Here is a 12,212-nt window from a genome sequence, read left to right as displayed (position 1 = left end):
TGAAAAAAAAAAAAAAAAAAAAAAAAATCAAAGATACAAATGAGACTTTGAAAATCTATAAATTTAAAAGTATAAAAAAAGTACCCTTAAAGTTTGTTGACTTAAAAAAGAGTTCAAAGGCAAAGGTAGTAAGTGATTCTCTTGTGGATCTTCAGCATAAAATGGGGTGGTTTAATGCAAATAATGCTAAAGATAAGAGGTGATATTTAAAGGGAAGGACAAAGCTTAATGAGTGTTTTGGAATTTATATGAGATTTTGAAATTTTTATGTGTGAATATATGTACTCACACATTAGGTATTGCAAAGGCTTAGTCAAACTCTAATGTCATGAGCTTGGATTTACATCTACATCACCAAACATTACTTTTACGTATATTCTTATGACAATAATTGATTGATCGATCACATTATAGATGCGACCAGTGTATTATCACCCAATCAATCAATAAATGTAATTTTATTATTCAAACGTTGAATTTTTAGCTTATGTCTATATGTTTGATCCATTGCTTACATTCAATAATTTAATAATAAATATTTCCCTAAATAAAATTATAAATTTATAATAAATAATAAAAAATTTACCACGTGCATTGCACGTGCAATCCAACTAGTAATAAATAAAAGGGACATCAGAGACCCACGAAAAAATAATAAATAAAAAATGTAGAAACACTGTAAAAAGCTTCCTAGGGGCTGTTTGGTTGTATGTTTTTACCATGTAAAAGGATGGAAAGTGCAAAAAAGTGGGTCCCAATGTCAGCTTTCATCACTTTCAATTGTTTGTTTGTTGTTGTGAAAATAGTGTAAAGTGATTTCATATGCTGATGTGGCATGTAAAGTAATTTCATAAAAAAAGACATGATTTTAGGAGAAAATTGACATTGAAGAAATAAAAAAATAATAAAAAAATAATTCTAACCAATATGATCATTTGAGTAGGGATAGGAAAAAATAATAAAAAATAATTTCAACCAATATGATCATTTGAGCAGGGACCACTTTTTACACTTTCCAAACAAACAATTAAAGTTACATTTACAAACCAAACAAGTTTTACACTTTCCAAACAAACAATTAAAGTTACATTTACAAACCAAACAAGCAATTTATGATTCCAATGGAATAAAGTTACATTTACAAACCAAACAAGCAATTTATGATTCCAATGGAATCAAAAACAAACAAAGAAAAATAAAAAAGTAAAATTGATGAGGTGGACAACAACTTTCCAAATTGTGTCATAAATACATAATTTTACCAACAAGGGGCTGTTTGGTTATTGTTGGTAAAGTTGTGTATTTAGGGGCTGTTTGGTTCGTTTCCTTGATATAGAGAAATGCAATTCCATGTAAAGAAACACAAGTTTTGAGTTTTCCAAACTTTTCCAAGAAATAGATTGTTTTGCTTTGGTTCGCACATAAAAAATGGTGGGAAACCAATGTATTTATTTTTCTTGTGTTTGGTTCGCATAGAAAAAAAGGAAAACTTTTGTAAACAAAGTAGAGAAGGAAAAAAATATGACGTGGCAGAGTTTTTATCAATTTCACTTGGTTGGGGAAGGAAATCGGAGAGGGAAAAAAAATCTTAGTTGGCGGCGATTTCAGCAGAGTTTTCCCTCTTCCATTCGAGCGAACCAAAGCGGCACAAAGAAATGGACGGAAACAAAAATGCTGACGTGGAGGGCTAAAAATCTGACGTGGAGAGGTTTTCTGAGTTTTCCACCCCTTATAATAGCGAACCAAACAGCCCCTTATGACACAACTTGGAAAGTTGTTGTCCACCTCATCAATTTCACTTTTATACTTTTCTTTGTTTGTTTTTGATTCCATTGGAATCATAAAACACTTGTTTGGTTTGCAAAATAAAACTTTAATTGTTTGTTTGGAAAGTGTAAAAAGTGGTCCCTACTCAAATAATCATATTGGTTGGAATTATTTTTTCCAGACTTCAATGTCAGCTTTCTCCTAAAATCATGTCTTTTTTTATGAAATCACTTTACAAGCTACATTAGCATATGAAATCACTTTACACTATTTTCACAACTACGAACAAACAATTGAAAATGATGAAAACTGACATTGGGACCCACTTTTTTACACTTTCCATCCTTTTACATGGTAAAAACATACAACCAAACGGGCCCGAAGAACCAAACGGCCCCTACTGCGGGTGAAAACATCACTCGTGCACATTTATTTATTCATTGTGAAGGACCAAACATCACTCATGCACATTTATTTATTCATTGTGAAGGACCAAACATCACTCGTGCACATTTATTTATTCATTGTGAAGGACCTCCATGTGAAGAAAGGCAGCTGAGTCGACTTTTCCTCCGATGTATTTTTTTCCAATCCGGAGGAGAGATTAGGGTTAGATCTGAACGAAAACCCTAAATCTAGTCGCCGCCGCCCCCGCCTCTTTCAATTGTAGGCGGCTGTCTCGCGATAGAGAGGGAAATTCGTCAAGAGATTCAGATCCAGGGCTCACCGGCGACGATGTACGACGACGATGACGACGAGGATACGAGTACCGGGATCTCAGGATCTTACACTGGATTGGGAGGTGTTGGAAAAATATCAGGTGAGAGTTTTTGATGATTTTCTTCTGTCACTTTCCTTCTGATACGAAAAGTTATCGCATAAAAGCTTATTTCAAACCGGACCTGCCGTTTTAAAAGATTTAACAGATGCTCTTGAAAATCCTTCTCCGGCGATCGCCTCATCTCAGGGAGTTATGCTTTCGGTCTTTTTGAACATTTTATGCGTACTTTTATGTTTAATACGCTCTTGAAAGAAGATAAATTAAAAGATTTCTTTATGCTCTCTTAAAAAAGCGAACTAAGTCCCCGGATGGATTCTATGTCTTTTACTGGCGTAATGAGCATAGTCTTAGCTTAATACACGTCGTTTGTTATTTTGAGACTGTGTTTGACGATGCACCCATGAACAAGGATTTCTTTCCGTTCCTTTTACTAATATATATATAGGTACATGTTCTCGAGCATAATTATGCACATTTATTTTTATTTGACTACTAAAATGAAGTTCATTTTTAAGTATAATCCTACTTGTGTTATATTTCTATTTGCAATAGACAAATTTCTGCTAGTGTGAAATGGTGTTTTTCGAATTAGTGTCAGATTCGTGTTGTTGTCTTGCGTTTTAGATCCTTATTTGGGAGCTTATTCTAGCTTAAGATTCATGTTCTTATCTTGCATGTCGGATCCTAAATTTTAAATAAAGAGAAATAAATTCAATTTTCTTCTTCAAACCATGAAATACTCTGATCCCAATAACTCTTGTCCTATGAAAACATATATATATCTATAAGGAAAAGTATATAAAAAATAGTTTGTAGCACCTGGAAGAAACAAGAGAGAGATTTGAGAGAAACCCGTATGGGTCTTTCCAAAAAGCCCCAAAATTATCCAAACTTTCAATGAGGAGAATGAAGTCCAAATTCAAACAGAATCATCTTGAAACTTTAGCATATTAATATTAGGGAATAATAGAAAATTATTAAGAATTCTTTATTTGCCATGACTACAGAAATATTTAGCTCAATGTGCTGGTGGCGAGAAGAAGGCGGTAGTGGTGTTGATGAGAATGGTGTTGGCGAGAACAATGGGACACCCAAAAAGACTTTCGGTTTAATATAGTTCCATTTATTTTGGGTGAGAGAAGATGAAAAGAATGAAAGGTGGATAAAGAGAATACGTGGAAAGGGATGGGCGAGAAAGGAAGAGGAAAATAAATGTGAGCTGGAAAGTTGTTTGAAGAGGATAAGTGAACATATCTTTAGGTCTTGGTGGTTTTAAGACTCTTGACTTTTTCTAAAGGGTTTGGATGCATAACGTTTTAGTTTTTGCTCTCTACGAGCAATTTTCCCAATAATTAAATAAGTACCACTACCTTTACCCTAAAAATAGTAAAATGCAGGCCACCTCGCATGCCCGCGGCCCTTATGACTCATTTTCCTTTTAACCAAAACTAATGTTGAGAGTAAACAATCAACTCATGGAACTCAAAGTATAAAATGTTGCATCCTCAGTTTTCCATTTTTGTCAAAACGGTATAATATCATGCTACCAAGTCTAGTAATAATTGCAAGAATTCCTCAAAAAAGGGTTATTGTGATATTAGCCCCCCAAATCTTCAACATTTTGATATTAGACCCCCTCATTAAAATTGAGCTTAAGCCCTTTAAAATCTTTAATATTTGATACCCCCCAACCAAATCTTAAAATTGATCTCAAGCCCCTTAAATCCAATTAGGATGTTGAAATAAGCTCCCTGTAATAAAAAATTGATTGAAATGGGGGGATTTTTGTTTACTTCAATTTTTTTGGTGATTTGTTTGTTATACTCCTTTCATACAAGTCCAAACACATTAACCAATTTAACTGACATACCCATTAAGCTCCCCAAATCTGTTTAATAAAACCTAATTTGCACTTCATCTTCTCCACTGTCTTATCAGAAGAATTTTTTAAAGCTCTAATCCCAAATTTACATCGAATATATTCCCATTAGGAAGACATTGGAGAATCACTAGAGAAGATAAAGTGAAAAGTAGGTTTACATTAAGGTATTTATTAATAGGATATGGGGAGCTCAGTGGGTACGATGAGAGAGTTTAACTGGAACATCACCAAAAAAGTTAAATTAAATAGAGTATTTCCCCCCCATTTTAACAAGATTTCAACTAGGGAGGTGATATGACAAAACCTAGGAATAGACTGATACATTAATCACACGAAAGCATGGAAAATATTGGGAAAATAAAAACACGCGGATATATGTGGTTCGGCTTGTAGCCTACGTCCACAGGCGAAGGAAGAAAACAGTTTTACTAAATCGTAAGGAACATAATATGGAGATCGTTCAATCACTCAATTCCTAACACATCCTGATAATCTCTATACAATCTCTCTCAAACAAAGGAACAAAAGAGAGCCCATAATTACCAACCAAAAGTTGATCGAAAACCTCCTTGACCAGATGTGGCTTTGCTACAGGTAATATGAAAAGCCTTTGTCTCTCTGCTATAACTCTCGCGTGGTTCAGAAAATCATCACAGGGCTCATGCATATTATAAATGTTTAATCTTGCTAATAGTTGTTAGCAAGGAATTCTATAAAAGTTAGGATTCTTAATTGCATTAGAATCCAGATAACATTTATCATTATTCCCATACTATGTATGCACAACCAATTGGAACTCTTCCATATCCATTTAACTCTTGGCCAAATAATACAAAGTCACGTTGTCATCAACCTCACTATAGTATGCTCTCATGCCAAATTCAATTGAGCTAAAATATCCTAATAACCCAAAAAACTGCAAGAAGCATATGCATGCACTCCCTGTTCTCTCATGTGCTTTACTATCCTCATTAAGGGTTCTTGCTATTCTAGGAAAAATCTTCATATACTCGCTTATGTCCATTCTTTGTACCTTTATCGAAATAACTTAAGAAACTGCTAGAAGCATATGCATGCACTCCCTGTTCTCTCATATGCTTATGTCCTTAAGGGTTCTTGTTATTCTAGGAAAAAGCTTAAAAAACCCATTTATGTCCATTCTTTGTACTTTTTCTTTCTCCCAACAACCCCCCCCACCCTTTTCCTCTTCCTCTTCTTCAAGAAAACACTTTAACTATTTAGACTATAAGCTTAAAATNATATATATATACTTTAATAAATGAGCATCTTAATTACACGCATTTGGAACCTTTTGTTCCAGTTGTCTGAGCCTACTTTATTAGAAGTATGCTTAAAATAGCAAGAGAATCGCTTGGAAATAGATCCTGCCAGGAATCGAATAGTAGAGAGGGCTTGCCCACATCAAGTGCACATGACAAACCTCCATAAACACTCAAACTCACATGCATTCATTCTTTTGCTAGTTTTCATGTAATAGCACTATATATGCTTTATTGCTGTGACTACCATAAAAGGGAGAGAAAAAACAAGAGTAATTAAGCCTCCTAAAGCATATGTTTTAACGTGCAAGCAAATCAAATAGGAACAAATGATGTTTAGACTATAAGCTTATTAGCTTCTTCAACTTGCAACCACATAAAATGATTCTATGTTTTAATGCTCAAGACAGTAGTGGAGTTCAAAAAAATTACCATAAAAAAGTATATAAAATAGATCCTAATAAGTAAATAAATATTAAGATATCTAGATGTAAAGTTGTGTATTAAAAGGCAGAATTAGGGTAGGAGTGAGGGTGGCCATGTTTTTGTTTTCTGCCTTTAGGCAAAACTCGACCCATTTGAATTTGCTTCGCAGTAGTGACACATTATCGTACAAAGTTCCACTGTTAACAAAATGCTCATCTTGATACTCCTTTACAATACCCTCATTTGTAGAGTAACGATTGAGTGCTGTAAAAAATGAGCAAGTATTAATAGAATAATAGCTTAAAGAGAGACATGTAACTAAGTCTCAAGGGCTGAGTCCACTCTTCCTCTTTGGATACGCTGATGCTGGTTTGGATGGGCTTCCTCTTTTGCTTCAATGCTACTACAATCAAGCTCGAACTGCGACTCTCGGATTAACATATTAACGAAGAATTCCTTCGCTCTATTTCCTTGTTACATTTCTCACTCTATTCCCCCGCTTCCACTGCTAAAGGAGGAAGTAGGATGTGTCTGTTTTGGATGAAAGGAAGGAAAATGAAATGAAATGAAAAGGAAAAAAAGAAAGGAGGTTCATTTGCTTGTTTGAATAGCAAGAAACAAAATGAAATTTGTGGTAAAATGATGAAATGTTGATTTTCCTATTCTCTGTATTTATAAATGTGATAGAAAATATAAATAAACTATATAATTATTTATATCAAGAAATTCTTTTTTTGAAATTCTTTTAAAATTTTTATTCTGTTTTAGGAGATAGGTAATATTGCAGGGCATACGTCATTGTTCAATAGAATCATACTGAGAAAATGAATTTATACATTTCACTATCAATTTAAAATTGATGCAATAAATTTAGTTAAAAAAACCAGTACAATTAATAAAAAAATTAGTGTAAACAAAATACTGAATTTATATAAAGTTCAAAAAGTAAACCAAATTTTAATATAACTTGACAAGTTTAAAATTTTAATATATGATTTCAGGGTAAATTACAATAAATTCCCACAGACTTTCAACATTTTACATCAAAACCCCATAACTTTCAAAATCACACTAAACACCAATAACTTTATCTGAAAAAGCCAAACTTAACACCATGATATCTGACATGGCACATGCAATTGACATTATTTAAAAAGACCATAATACCGCTTAACTTCTTAAAAACTCCACTTAAAAGAGGGGGGATAGTGATTTTTGCTAAAATATCGTTTTCTCAGTGTTATGCTTTGGTGTTGAAAATGCTGCAGGGAATATACTGTAACGAATGTGGACGTCCAGGTACACCATTTAGTTTGGTGTTGAAAATGCTGCAGGAATATTTTCCCTTACCTCATTTATGCTATTGATGTCAGCATCCAGACTTAGGCAGCTCCATGTTTTTGGGTATGCCCTCTTTTATTATTTGCTTTGTGGTCTTGCAATCATGTATGCTGCTTGTGTTTTATATATTTCTGTATGTCCATTTATTCACCGATTTAAGTTGCAAACTCTTTTTTTATCGTATTTCTTTTAATATTGGAACCTCATCTCGCTCGCTACAAAATTATGAGCTTTGTTTGGTCTCCCTACATGCAATTGACGTTATTTAAAAAGTTGGGTGGAAAAGGTTCTTGGTAAGTTATGTTTGCTACTCACAAATCTTATCTTAATAGTATGTTTTACTCATGCAGTTCCTTTTTAGTACTTTCTCTCCAAAGTCTTTATATAGTGTTAGTAATAGCGGCTAAAGGACTTGTTATAAGAGTAATAAAAATTAGTCCTCTTAACTCGTTGAAAAATATTTGATAACGTTGTTTTCTTTAAGAAATATAAATATTAATGATGCGTGTATATCATAATTCTAACATTTAATTCGTTCCATAAAAAGATTTCATCCTACACCTAATGTAAGTTGAAAATCAATATCCAGAACATTGAAGAGGAGTACAGATTGGACACAGGTACAAAGATTATTTGAATTATCTTTTTAGTCCAGATTAGAAAGTTTGGGACCTTGCTAGAATTTGATATGGAGCAGGTTTTGATATGGAGTATAGAAGACAAAGGTTGTGAGATTATAATTTTATTTAAAATTATTTTTCAGTTATAGTGATTTACATCTTTTTTTAATAAAAAATTCTATTCAGCTTATTTTTGACATAAAAATAATAATATGACAGTTACCTTTTTGCTTTTAGAAGATAAAAATGTTTTTTTAAGTAAAAATAGGGCAAGAAGCCTTATTTAGAATGGATAAGTATATTAGGATGTTGACAATAAACACAAAGATACTACTTTACTTTATGAGTTCTAAGAACTAGAAGAGAGGTCCGAACTTGGACAGATAATATACGAGAATGTGGACATGGAGAGGACCATAGCAATCATATCTGTCATATGCAAAATTCACCTACTATAAGTAAGATTTCTGAGTTTGGAAGCATATGCTTGTTTGAGGAGCACCATATTCGTAAGTGATCATAGAAGAGAGTATTAGCATGAGTTTGGAAGCATATGCTTGTTTGAGGAGCACCATATTCGTAAGTGATCATAGAAGAGAGTATTAGCAAACTCCAACAAGCAGTAGGAAAAATGATTTCTCATATTCTTCGATAATGATCATTAGAAATTGATAGCCTTTTTGATTCTACTATGTCTTGGAAGATGTCCGGCAAAGAAACAATATGCAATTATCTAGCAGGGAAAAAACAAAAAAAAGAAGAAAACTCTAAATGGAGTTCTCTGGCTATATCCCCTTTAATGATAGAGGATAAAAATGCTAACATAACAAATTGGCTTGTAGCAAATAAATTAAAGAGAGTCACAATCGATTAGTCTGTGCATTTGAGCATGGTCAATAAAAGAATATAAATCATTATCAAACTCTAAGCATTATCAAACTCTAAGCAAATAGATAACTATATATAATCTAGAATATAAATTTAGATGTAATTTCCACTGAAGTTTTGTTGGCTTCTGTAGATACTTCTTTGCTATTGTTTTGTATCAATTGAATGATAAAGACTTTTGAATATGTAACTAAGTTGACTAATTGGTTTTCTCTATAAAGGTTTATGATTTTGGCAACGTTTATTGGAGTTATTTGGAGCTTAGCCATGTTCTGCTTTTACATGGTTCTGATGATAAAAAAACGCACAATTACATCGTGTCTACCTGGTCTTTCTTGTTGTAGGAGACCTCGTAAGTCAACTTACTCCTTTTTCTAATTCATGTAATATTTTGAAAAAGATACAGATATATATATTTTTTTCAAGGGTTGCAAGAAAATAATAATCTATTCTGTGTTAAGAGTTGCGTAAATATATATATATATATATATAATATATATATATAATATATTATATATATATATAATATATATATATATATAGCGAGAGAGAGAGAGATTAATGAGTATCATATGTCAAGGAGGGGATTCCCTCCATGGCAATGAAGTGACACAATCTCCATCATTTAAAATTCTCTCTCCTACTTTATTTACTTGGTGGAGATTGTGCTTCATCATTGTCAAGGAGGGAATCTCCTCCTTGACATATGATACCCATTAATCTCATATATATATATATATATATATATATATATATATATATATATATATATAGAGAGAGAGAGAGAGAGAAACTTATGTCAACTTAAGTAGACGTCCACTAAGTTTCTTAGTCATTAATGATCACTTGATTGAGCTATATTGTGGATGATCCGTTTCGTTGAACTTGATCTACATATTTTAAAACCCAACACATCAAATTTGGGGTGAACCCGTCATGGTTTGACCCTCCGTCGAGCCATGTAAAAAATTCTATTCATTCGAAACCGTTAAAAATTGATACGATTGGATGGGGGGTCAAACACGATCGGTTCACCCCAAATTTGGTATGTTAGGGTTTTAGAATATATAGATCAAGTTCAACAGAAGCGAATCATCCATAATGTAGCTCAATCATGTGATCATCAATGACTATAAGAAACTTATGTGGACGTCCACTTAAGTTGAACATAAGTTATCTTATATATATATATAATATAGGGATATATACTATATATATATATATATAAGATATTTAATCATATGCATTAATAAACCAATAAAATTGTTCTTTTTTACTCTATTATTTCTAACTACTTGTCGTAATGGAACGACAGATTGCTGCATTTGTACATTCATCATCAGCAATGCAATCACTTGCACCGGCACTCTTTTTCGTTATAGACACCAAATGGTGCTCCGTTATGTACCCCAAGGAGTGCGAGTTTCTTTTTCTAACAATTGGAGTAGATATGACTGCATGGTTCTACGCATTCATTTCCTTCATATTTGTTTTTCAGGCACCGAATCTCACGGTAGTGTAAACTAATTTTTCTGTTATATGTCTTTGTATTATCTTGGCTCTATTTAAACTAAAACCTGATGTAGAATCTTTTTCTTTGGCAAATTGTTGAGCAGGAGGGGTCAGTAAGAAAACGGTATTGGGCTAATAAACTTCAAGGTATCAGACGCTACCTTATGTATCCAAGGAGAGCAAGTTTCTTTTTCTAGCAATTGGAGTAGATATGACTATGGTTCTGCGCATTCATTTCCTTCATATTTGTGCTTAGGTACCGAATCTCACGATAGTATAAAATAATTTTTTTGTTATATGTCTTTGTATTGTCTTGGCTCTACTTAACCAAAACCTAATGTAGAGTCTTTTTATTTGGCAAATTGTTGAGCAAGAGGGATCAGTAAGAAAACAGTATTGTGCTAATAAACTTCAAGGTATCAGACGCTACCTGTAGGAAATCAGGTGAAATGTATCTACAAGAAATTGTTTTAGTATTCTACTAAGTATTTTTACTGTTTTGATCATGGAATCGTAATTCTCAAATAGGAGAAGTTTTCATCAATTTATGAGGTGAAATGTATCTTCACGAAATTCATTTTGTATCCCTATTTTATGTATCAGCATGTGTCTGCTTCGTGTAATTGTCCCCCCAAACAGGAGGAGTTATTATCAAATCACAGCCTGAGCTGATAAGAGAAGAGAAATGAATTTACAAAGAATGCCCGTTTACTATCACCACATAACTTCACTGCACGATCAATCCTCCCAGCCCCGCGAGCATCTTGATCAACATATTATACATATGTTCATCAAGAAGTCTTCACGTTAAGCGCGTTATTTGTCCCATGGAGTTTACAATGTAGAGCGAGGATTCATCCTATCGTAACTCTACACATCTGCTTCTAAGCCTTACTCAACCGGGTCATCATGCAACTCATATGCATCCTTTGCTTTCTTTTCTTTCTCACACAACAATATGACGAGGACACAATTATTTGCAAACACGTTTATGGTCAATCCTCAAGTTATGCATGTATAAAAATTGCATAAGCTTTTAGCATCCGGGTCAAGTCCGTACAACGTTTGTACCCCCTTTCTTTGCATAAATTAGCCAACAAAGCATCAAAAGCTGTTGTCAACTGCGCATTCTTGTTGGCACATTTCATCGAACAGCTGACCAACATGCTATCCTTATATTCATACACCCTCTTGAAAAAAGGAAAAAAAAATAAACCCCAATCTTTCCTCATCACCATCTCCCTCCACAAACCATAGATCCTACTTCTCCAATGAGAACCTAGTCGATAAATTATCCAAGGCCATGAAGAAATTATCCCAAAATTCCTCCCATTCCCCACAACACACTGTCGTCACTAGCACCGAAAATTTCATGGAAGTCCCAACAATGACGTTACTCGATTCAAGCCTTATCTCATTTGCTGCAACCCACGGCGATCCAGAGCTTGGTGGCTGCGAATTGCCCCAGAGAAGCCCTCACCACTTCGACGAGGTGACTGTTTTGAATATGAATAATGATCTCGCTTCTATTAGTCCCTTAAATCATAGCTATTGTGTATTAGTCCCTCAAATGTTCATATTTTGATGTTAGTCCCTCGAATTGCATTAGCATATTGGTATATATAAATCTCTTTGTTAGTTTTACCATTTATAACCCTCAATCTTGGTTAGGTTAAGACTAACTATAGATGGTTGATTACAAAAATAGTCCCACT

General features: G+C 33.5%; 1 long non-coding RNA gene and 1 pseudogene across 1 annotated transcript; both read left to right on the top strand.

The window, feature by feature from the left end:
- On the top strand, window positions 2,298-11,347 carry LOC109844875. Its single transcript, XR_002248154.1, has 5 exons — window positions 2,298-2,587; window positions 7,405-7,540; window positions 9,207-9,337; window positions 10,301-10,498; window positions 10,602-11,347. It is a non-coding gene; the product is annotated as an uncharacterized LOC109844875 (long non-coding RNA).
- Window positions 11,890-12,212, top strand: part of LOC109844873 — a 4,198-nt pseudogene continuing 3,875 nt past the window's right edge.

This window comes from Asparagus officinalis, chromosome 6 (genome assembly GCF_001876935.1).
Source record: "Asparagus officinalis chromosome 6, Aspof.V1, whole genome shotgun sequence".
Lineage (NCBI taxonomy): Eukaryota > Viridiplantae > Streptophyta > Magnoliopsida > Asparagales > Asparagaceae > Asparagus > Asparagus officinalis.
This window is presented reverse-complemented; position numbering and strand designations above follow the sequence as displayed.